This window comes from Pantherophis guttatus, chromosome 1, assembly GCF_059756535.1.
Source record: "Pantherophis guttatus breed Tessera chromosome 1, ASM5975653v1, whole genome shotgun sequence".
NCBI classification, from domain to species: Eukaryota; Metazoa; Chordata; class Lepidosauria; order Squamata; family Colubridae; genus Pantherophis; species Pantherophis guttatus.
The window spans coordinates 113491595-113501824 of NC_142063.1; the positions used below are offsets into that span (position 1 = coordinate 113491595).

Sequence of the window (10230 nt, forward strand, 5' to 3'; positions counted from 1 at the left end):
CAAAGCTTTAGCAAAATTCTCACTCCTGCTTATTTGGACCAATATAAACAATATCATCAACATAAACAAGAACTATCTCATACATATTATCAGATTTTTTTGTAAACACGCATTCATCAGTTTTGGACTTAATAAAGCCCATTGAATTTAGTTTGTCACTAAGACATAAGTATCACATTAAACCAGACTGTTTCAGACCATAAAGACTTTTGTGTAGAAACCAGGTATCCCCTTCTTGCTGTCGGAACCCTGGAGGACTTTTCACATAGATCTCCTCATACAGGTCAGCATATAGATAAGCCATGTCAACATTGAACTGGAAAACTTCTAAACCAAGAATAGTTGCGGTGGCTAAAGCAATTTTTACACTCTCGGTTCGGACTGTCAGTGAGTAGGTATTTGTGTAGTCCTCAGGATAACGTTGAGTGAAACCCTGAGCTACAAGTCTGGCCTTGTACAATGACTCACCATTTGGCTTCTTTTTGATTCTGTAGACCCATCGAGTGCCAATGACTTTTTTGTTTGCTGGAGGTTTTGCAGGCGTAAACACCTTAAGTTTCTTTAGACTTTCCATTTCAGCCTGCATTGCCTGATACCACTTCTCTTGCTATGAGTCAGGAAGATGCTTGATTTGTGTGAACTTATCAGGAGGAAGTGTAACAGTACAAATCAAAGGCAAGGGTGCTTTTGTCAGTTGCCATGAATATCACTGTGGAGGGATTCCCTTTGTGGCCCTTTTGGAACGCCTCGGAACAACCGTCCATTCTTCTTCCGTTTCATCCTCGTCTTCACCATCGTCGCTAGCGTCAGCATCTGCAGCTTGTGAAGACGGAACATCAGGTTGAGAAGAACTAGTGGCTGGAACATTTGCCTGTAGATCTTGATCATCAGACTGCGTGACATCAGCAACATAATCTCTAGGAAAATAAACTCCAGGATCATTGGAGTGAATCCTGGACCAGTCAGCATCTTCCTCAAAATTTGCGGATTGAGAAATCACTATTACATGTTTGGAGTCAATAAATTTGCTCCATTTTGAATTATCATCAATACCCATAAATCTCAACCTCTTTGCTGCTGGACCTCCTTTCCTTCTTTGAGCTAAAGGAATGTTCACCATAGCATATGAACCAAAAATATGGAGGTTTTTGAGATCGGGCTTGTACCCATACAACATGAAGAAAGGAGTCTGATTTATTACACTACTCCAAGTACGGTTGACAATGTAATTTGCATATTTAATAGCTTCACCCCAGTATGGGTTACTGAGGTTGGCGTCTTCTAGGAGACAACAAATCATGGTTTGCAGGACCCTTTGTTGTCTTTCTACCACGCTGTTATGACCCGGTGTGTAAGGGGCCAAGGTCTGATGAAGAATTCCATTCTTACGCATCCAGTCCTGGAACCACTGAGACATGAATTCAGCACCATGATCACTTTGAATTCTGGCGATGCTTACTCCATGTTGGGTATAGACAAGAGTGGCAAAGTCTTTAAAGATCTGAAAAGTCTCAGATTTTTCTTTCATAGGATATACATATCCATATCTAGAGTAATTATCAACAATTGTTAGAAAATATTTTTAACCACCAAGTGTTGGTGGAAAAGGACCTACTATGTCAGTGTGTACCAAATCAAAAATGTGTGTTGACAGGCGTGTAGCGCGTTTTGGAATGGCTGCTGCTTTGGAATTGGCCTTTTTGCAGACAGCACAATCCAAAAACATCTTACACCCCTTTAGATCCAAACCTTTTGCAAACTCCGGCATTTTCCTAAGAACACAGAAACTGGCATGCCCCAATCTTCTATGCCACTTATGGATACACCTGTAATGCAAAGGTTTACCAGTTAGTGAATTTTGAACATTAACAGTTTTGTCAGGAACCTCAGGCTTGCTCTGAGCAACCTGTTTCCTAATTTTCTTTTTGTTGGCTTTTGGAGCCTTTGGAGTAGCAACAGGATCTCTCTCTGGAACATCTCTCTCTTGGCCTGTGCTCTCCTCTTTGTATACTTGCCTGTGCTTGCGGTTTAGACTTTGGCTTTATGTAATAAACACCACCAATTAACATGGTTTCAGCAACAATATCTCCATTTTTAACTATATAACTTGCTTTTTCGAGGTGGTGGACCTGGAACTTTAATACTCTAGACAAGTGTCTCTGACTAAGCAAACTACTATTTGCTGTTGGTATATAATAAACATCAGGAATGAATGCATCGAGCTCTTCAACATAAACAGTTCCTTTTCCTATGACCTGACAAGGATGATTGGAAAAAGAATAAAGTTCACGTAGTTCAGGTTCGGGCTCATGCATCTCTGTAAAAAGTTCCTTTCTGTAGGTAACATGCAATGCTGCGCCACTACCCAAAGTCCACAGAAGTTGTCTGTCGTATTCTGGACAAGGTTGTGGATCATTGATTAAAGCCAATGTGGCGAGTGGAGCTTGTGGATCACGCCTTGGACCACGACGACCTTGTCTTCCGCCTCTGCCTCTACCTCCTCTGGAGTCTGTTCCTCTGGGCTGGTACGTAACGGGAGCTGGAAATCGTTGGGGACAATCCCGGGTGGCATGTCCCACACGATTACAGATGTAGCATCTTGGCATCCTTGGAACATAGGCTCTTCCTCGGAAGGGACGCCTCGCTGGAGCTCTTGATGCGGGTGGTCCTCTCAAATGTCGTGTGGCAAACATAAATGCCTCTTCTTCGGTTAAAATTCTGCACACATGATCTACTGTGCGTTGAGCAGTAGGCACTTGATTAATCTTTGTAATGGCATCTTTCCATTCATAATTCAATGAGTTAATAATAATGCTGATCATTTGAAAATTATCAATATTATAGCCTCTTTCGCCCAATTCCTTTCTCATTCCTTTCATTTTAGTTAAATGTTCTCCAATATATTCACCAGGTTTTAATCTCGAACCATGGAACTCAGACAAGAGCAAAAATGTAGGTTCAATTGAAACAGGCCGGTAGCATGTTTCCAATTGGGCCCAAATTTGTTGGGCAGTTGCATCAGGTGGAAAAGTAACCTGCAGTTCAGTATCCATGGACATCAATAATGTTGTGCATGCTTTAGTATCTAAGTCTCTTATTGCAGGAGTCCATGGCTGGTCAGGAGGATTAAACACCATGGAATCGGTACCTTCTCTACGGAGCAAAAGTCCAACCTCACTGACCCAAACCTTATAATTTAGTCCTGAACGCTTTAATCTTGAATCACCAGCCAGTGGAACAATAGAAGATGCCTGTTGAGGAAACACCTGTGGTACCATTGGAACAGCCGCTGGTCCTGGCTGAGCGGGCTGTGCAGCTAAAGGCACTTGTAGTTGAACCTGAGGCTGGTGTATTTGGACTTGTGGTTGTTGTACTTCAATCTGTTGCTGCTGTATTCTGGCTGCCACTTGTGCATGAGCTGCCATATTAAAATGGCCTGCTGGAGACGCTGGCACTTGTCTTTGCTGCATTAAGCGTTGTTGTGCCCCATCTAAATTAGGAATTTGGACAAAAAAGTCATCAGCACCACCAGGGGATGCTGATGATTGAGCCTGTGGAGACACATGTGGCGTTGCAGCCTGCAGACCTGATTGAGCCAGGGACATGGCTGATAAAGTCCGATGCAACTTTCTTAACTGTTGTTGCATTGTTGTGTGCATTTCAGCTTTATCTTGTAAATTGCTTTCGCCAGCAGGTGGTGCTGCAGTTTCAGGCATCACAGAAAACCTTTCTTCTCTATCAACATAGTGTGAAATCTGAGAAGGGACAACATCACTAGGCACATGTGACGTGTACACAGCTCTCTGTTCTGATTTGCCTGACACGATACCCACTTGTGTGTGTGGCTTTGGCTTCGAGGGAGAAGATAAGATGGAGGTCTCAGGAATTTGAAAAAGACGAGAGTCCCTCTTATCTGGCTTGAGTATAGAAACAAATGCTTTTGCCTTGTGCAGCTCATGTTCTAGAAACTCTATTTGATCACGATAACTTTTCATAGCCTTCTCATGCAGAGTTTCTTCAGGGGTAGGAGAATAATGAATTTCATCTCTCTCTGTGGGTAAAGAAAACCCAGCCGCTTGTGCAATTTTAGGTTTGGCACCAAGCCTTTCAAATTTCTGAGCTTCGATAGGAACTAATTGGGGGCATGAAGAAAGATAAGTGGGCGTCACTGACCTCAGCACATCTTCTTCAAAAGCAGCACCTCCCCCAACAGCACCTCCATCAATTCTGGTTGCTGAAGCAAGCGGTGTTCGAAAAGTTGAAAGCCTCTTTAAAATTCTTTTCGCCTCTTCATCAGAGATATCTATGTCTTCAGCAGACTGTGTTTTCGTTTTCGTTTTCTTTCTTGGCATATTTGCAATAAATAATCAGCGTTCCGCAGTTGCTGAAAACTAATTGCCTAAATAGCCTATTCGCTTATCAGTTGAGTAACATCCAAGGAAAACAAAATAAATCAAGCCAAACTCTGCTACCATTGTCGAAGCGTGAATCAGCTTTGTTTCCCCCCCTGGGGAAACTGTAATTAATTAGAGGTGACTGGACCTTGTTTTCCATGGCACATACTCTAAAAGAAAGAAAACCCGAAGTATATATTCTAAGAAACATTTTATTATAAAAGTAAAACAAACTAGCTAACTACATCGTTACCGGCAGTTTTATCTCACACAGACGGACAAAGGAAAAATCAGGAAGTTAGGAAAGAAAGAATGTAGACATGCGCAGTAGCTCTCACACAACCAGTCTTATCTCTATCGCCATAGAGATGTGATAACACTCTCAGGCTAGCTACCGTAAATCTCAGGATGAATGCTCAGCTGGCAAACACTTAACGCAGTGACAAGTATTGCCTATGAGACAGTAATAACAACTGAGGCAACAACAAGAACAAAATTATTATTTATTTTTTTTAATAATTTTTATTAATAATAAAAAGAAAAAACAAAACCAACATAAATACATTGAAACAACATACAAAACGAACAAACATCAATTCAGTCCAATGACTGACTCTTAGAAGTTACTACAACGGTGGGTTATTTTTCATATTTCTATTTGTATCAATATCTACAGTCACCTGTTTACTTGGTTATATAATTATATATATAATTGACTCCTTATTTACTTCTATGCATTTCTATTGAATAGTCGAAAATCATCTTTATATTCCTATTTTTGCCTCCAGCCAGCTGTACCATCTTTGCCATACTAAATAGTAATCAGTATCATCTTTCTCTTGTATTTCTTTTGTGAGCTTATCCAATTCTGCACATTCTGTAATTTTAGCTATTATTTTGTCTTCTGTGGGTAACTGTTCAGATTTCCAATGTTGGGCAAAGAGTATACGTGCTGCTGTGAGGATATGGATGATCAGATATTTTATTTCTTTGGTATATTGTGCTGTGATTATTCCCAATAAAAAGGTTTCCGGCCTCATTTCCAGTTTTTGTTTCGTGGTTTCTTCAATCATTGTTTTAATTTGTTGCCAGTATTGTTTTGCCCTTCGGCATAGCCACCAGAGATGATAATATGTCCCAACTGAGGCAACAACAAGAACAAAATTAAAAACTGCTCAAACTTTTTTTAAACCTGAATTTAAAAATAAGTTGTGTCAAGTGTTTTGAAGGGAGAGAGGGGAGAGACAAAGGACTCTTCCAACAGATATCATTGATAGCTGCAGGATAGGAAGGTCTTTGTTTCTTTCCTCAATTGACAGAGGGATATTCTGCAAAATAAGCTCTCAAGCCACTGTGATAGAAGATGTTCCTTGACCATAGACTGTTTCGCTGTACTTGCAGTTTAATTTTTCATTGGTGCAAAAAGGTTGAAGAAATTCTTGAGAATATTTAATCCTCCTACAGGCTTCCAATGACAACCCCCAACATCCCACCTGCCAGAATCCGGTTTGACTCCTGGATTGCAGAAACAAGTCCATGTGATTTTCTAGGCAATATTCTCAGAAGGGTGCTTGTCATTGATTATAAATCCAAAAATATATTTCTGATTTTCCTGTTTATTTCATCTTCAAGTACATTTATTCAGAATAAATTAGAAAACTACATTGTTCTCTACCACTTGTGTGATGAAGGGAAAACACCAGTCTCCTTGTAAGTTGCAGCACCAGATATGAGTGCCTGCAGACTCAATGTCTGCTAAGCATAAGGCTTCCATATGTTTGAGAGGAGAACACCTCTTTCCAAGAACAGCCAAGTTTCAGCATTATAAACTAGGGTTAGTCCCCCACCCCCATCTCCTGTGACAAAGTCACAGATGAGGACAGCCTTATAACAAATTAATTTAGCATTCACCAGCAGCAGTTGAAAACCCAGGTCCTCAAAGGTCTGTTGACCAGAACAATGTATTTGGGGCCTTTTCCCTGAGAGCCATCCCCTTATCTTCTATCATATCTCCCTTACCCATCAAAACAATGATGTTCTGGCCTGCCCTCAATCTCCCAGAAACCCCCTTCCCAACTCACAATTCCATTTCCACCAAATTCTTTCCCACTTCACCTTATGTCATCCCTTCAGGATAGGCCAAGTGACAAAACAGACTCCACAGGTTTGACTGGAACTCTACTTTATTGAAAGGGGCTATATAATAACACAACCATAGATGTCAGACTGTGTTTTCACTTCTCTCCCTCTTATACCCAATTAATAATTGTGAAGCCAATCTGAGTTTCTTTCCTATTGTGGGAAGCCCCCCCCCCGCCCCCCAAGAATGGAATATTCCGGGAAATATTAAAAAGCCAGGATAAAATATTTCCCCTAAAGGAGAAATTAAAAAATCTTAAGGGAGGCAGAAATCAGCCCCAGCTTCCCTGCCCCAAGCAGAAACTGAGGAGGCCAGCTTTTAGAAATGCCGATTTGGTAATCCATTCAGAAAGACTGGGTCAAGACAGAAACTCAGATAAGCAACAAACAAAAGGTTGACAAAATTAGCTCAGACAAACACCAAGGATTTGCATTTCCTCTTTTACCTATAGAGCCAGCTATGACCCCTACATAACTCCCATATGACCCCCATAGGAACAGAAGGTATAAAAACCCACCCACTCTAAACTCCATTTTGTCAGCTGGCCCTGAATCACATGTGGTTGGTATCAATAACTGGAACCTTTCTTTCCAATCAGCCTCCAGCCTCCATTTTATTTCCAGTGCCTTTCTCCCAGATTGGAACTAGACCTGGATATTTCCTCCAACACTATATTTTCCTGATTTAGCACAATTTTATTTCCATAACCATTTCTGGATAATTTTTCCAAGGATTTCTCATGGCTCTCTTCACCTTCTGTTCTGCCTCCTACTAAGGGTTCATCTTGATCCTGCTAGCCCCTCCTTTTCTGCCCCCTTCAGGCTGTTCCTCCCCTGTGGGCAGTAGCATCTTCTCTCTGCCATTTTGTCTGTTGCTGCAAGAAAAACAGGTGCCTGTGAAGCATCTGTTGGAATGCATTTATACAGTATTAGATTCCATATAAACTCAGTTCCTGCTCTTTTTTTAAAAAGGGAGATCTGTAATTTAAAAAGAAGGCTAGTCCTCTTCTGATGAAGCAGTTTTCTCTGGAAGCCTTAGTGCAAGGATCAGCAACCTGTGGCTCCAGAGCCAGATGCAGCTCTTTGGGCACTCTGCTGTGGCTCCCTGTTGGTGATCCCACCACTGGCTGGCCCTGCCCCTCGCCCTCCCCTGCCAGTCACTCCTTGCCTGGCCTGGTAAGGGCGATGGCAGGGAATGGAGAAGTGGCCAAGGCAGAGAGAGAGAGAGAGAGGGGGGGGGTGGGTGGGGAGAGAGATGGGAGGGAGGGGAGAGAGAGAAATGTCAAAAGGGTTTTGTGGTTCCCGGTGTTTTTTAACAACTGGTTCTCTGCCCTAATGACCGGCTGGGTAGGCATGGCTAGGGGGAGTCATGTGACTGGTGGAAGTGAGTGACATCAAGTTGGCCACGCCCACCCAGGTTTTGTGGCTCCTGGTGTTTTCTTTTCTGTGGGAAATGGCTCCAAATGGCTCTTTGAGTGCTTAAGGTTGCAGACCCCTCCCTTAGTGCTTATGGTATAGGTGTCTCTTCCTTAGTCTCAGGAGAGATGGAGGAGCTACTTGTACATTCTTCTATTTTCTATCCATGGGAAATTTCAGACTATAGGCACTGAGTACAGTACAATGTGAGTCCAATCTGTCATTTTGGTAACTTGATAGGTGGCTAATTGTTATATCCAGGTACTAACTACAGTAAATCAACCCTACCCAACCTTCGCTTAAAAAGGAGAATTTCTGATTGTCTTTCATGCCAGACAGTGGTACTTGCAGGAAGAGGAGATGAAGTTGGGGAAATGCATGAATGGCTGTGCTTAAATTAGCCCATGTGAAATCTAGAAGGACTTGCTGGCAGGATTCCTAAGACTGGATAGCCCTCAGGTGTTGAATCAATACAATTAAGGCTGGAATGCATTTCTCCCAATTCAAGAAGTGAATGAGCATGTGAATGTGGTTGTGAGAAACCCTATTCTAATTTTCAAACTGTGGGTAGAGATTGAGAGAAAGGTAGGCATAATTTTTCTTCCATTAGTATTTCCCATACACAAATTTTCTTATGCTCATCCAGTAATTTCATTTAGATTCTGTCTACCTAATTTTTTTTCTTCGCTTGTGTATCATAACTTTGAGGATGCTATCAGATAGGAAAAGATGAGGGAAGATGCATTCATGGCAAACAATTAGCTATTAAAAGAAGTGAGTTTGGACATTTTGAGGACATGCTGCCTCTCTCCACTGTGGAAGGAAGGAAGGAAGGAAGGAAGGAAGGAAGGAAGGAAGGAAGGAAGGAAGGAAGGAGGGAGGGAGGGAGGGAGGGAGGGAGGGAAGGAAGGAAGGAAGGAAGGAAGGAAGGAAGGAAGGAAGGAAGGAAGGCAGGCTCTTATTATAGAGTAGAGGTTAAGTTCTGCATCTGCAATCTAATTTGAATAAATAATACATCAGTGCCATTCTTTTGTGTGCTACAAATCTCCCCCAGACTTTCTTGAAGGCTGCCTTCACATCTTTGTTGCGTAAACTGTAAATCAAAGGATTGACAAGCGGGTTGATTACTGTGTAGAACAATGCATTTACCTTGTCCCAATTGGGACTGTGTTGAGAATTGGACCTGGAGTACATGATGAGAATGGAGCCATAAAAGAGAGTGACTGAGACCAGGTGAGCTGAACAAGTGAAGAAGGCTTTGCGTCTCCCTTCAGCAGAGCGGATGCGGACTATGGCTGCCCCAATACCAATGTAGGAGCTCACAATGATAGCTGTGGTTACTAGCAAATTACAACCAATGGTAGCTTTCAGGATGAGTTCATGCACTCATGTGTCATCACAGGCCATCTTCACAAGTGGTAGTACATCACAAAAGTAGTGGTTTATGATATTACTACCACAGAAGCATAGGCGGAAGGTGTTACCAGTGTGTACAATTGAATTGGCAAAGCCAGCTACATAAGACCCCATTACTAGCTGAACACATAGCTTCTTGGGCATTGCAATGGCGTAAAGGAGTGGGTTGCAGATGGCCACAAAGCGGTCATAGGCCATGAAGGCCAGTAAGAAGCATTCAGTGAAGGTTAATCCAGCAGAGAAGAAGAACTGGGCTGCACAACCAGCAAGGGACATGTGGTTGTTCGTGGACACACAGTCAGACAAGATCCGAGGAGTATAGACCGAGGAGTACCAGACATCCAGGAAGGAAAGGCTGCCCACAAAGAGGTACATGGGTGTGTGCAAGCGGGAATCTAGGTAGATCAAGGACATGAGACCCAGGTTCCCAGTCAGCGTTAAGGTATAGCATGCCAAGAACAGCACAAAGAAGATCATTCGTAGAAACGGATCTGTTGTAAAACCAACCAAGACAAATTCAGTGACCAGGGTCCAATTGCCTTCCACTTCCATCATTTTCAAAAGTGTAACCTGTTTATAGTTGAAAGAGAAGTAAATGTTTGCAGTTTTCAGTCCCACAACAAAAAATTCATGTTATGATTTTGAAGAATATGTTGAAAAACCCTCTGACATATTCAATATGCTGTGGCTAATTTTGCTGCAAACTGGTTTTCCTTGTAGTTTCTAGAACATTCCATAAATACATCCACAATATTTAAAATGAATTGAATGTACTACATGATTTTTCCTCACCTTATCTGACTGAGTATTGTGATGAGTATAGGCAACAATTGTCATCTAGAAAAATGTTACAGAGGATGGGTGG

At 42.0% G+C, this 10230-nt stretch overlaps 1 pseudogene; it reads right to left on the bottom strand.

Moving 5' to 3' along the window:
- Positions 1–706: 706 nt before the first annotated feature.
- LOC148116524 (olfactory receptor 9G4-like) lies at positions 707–9920 on the bottom strand (annotated as a pseudogene).
- Between the last annotated feature and the right edge of the window lie 310 nt (positions 9921–10230).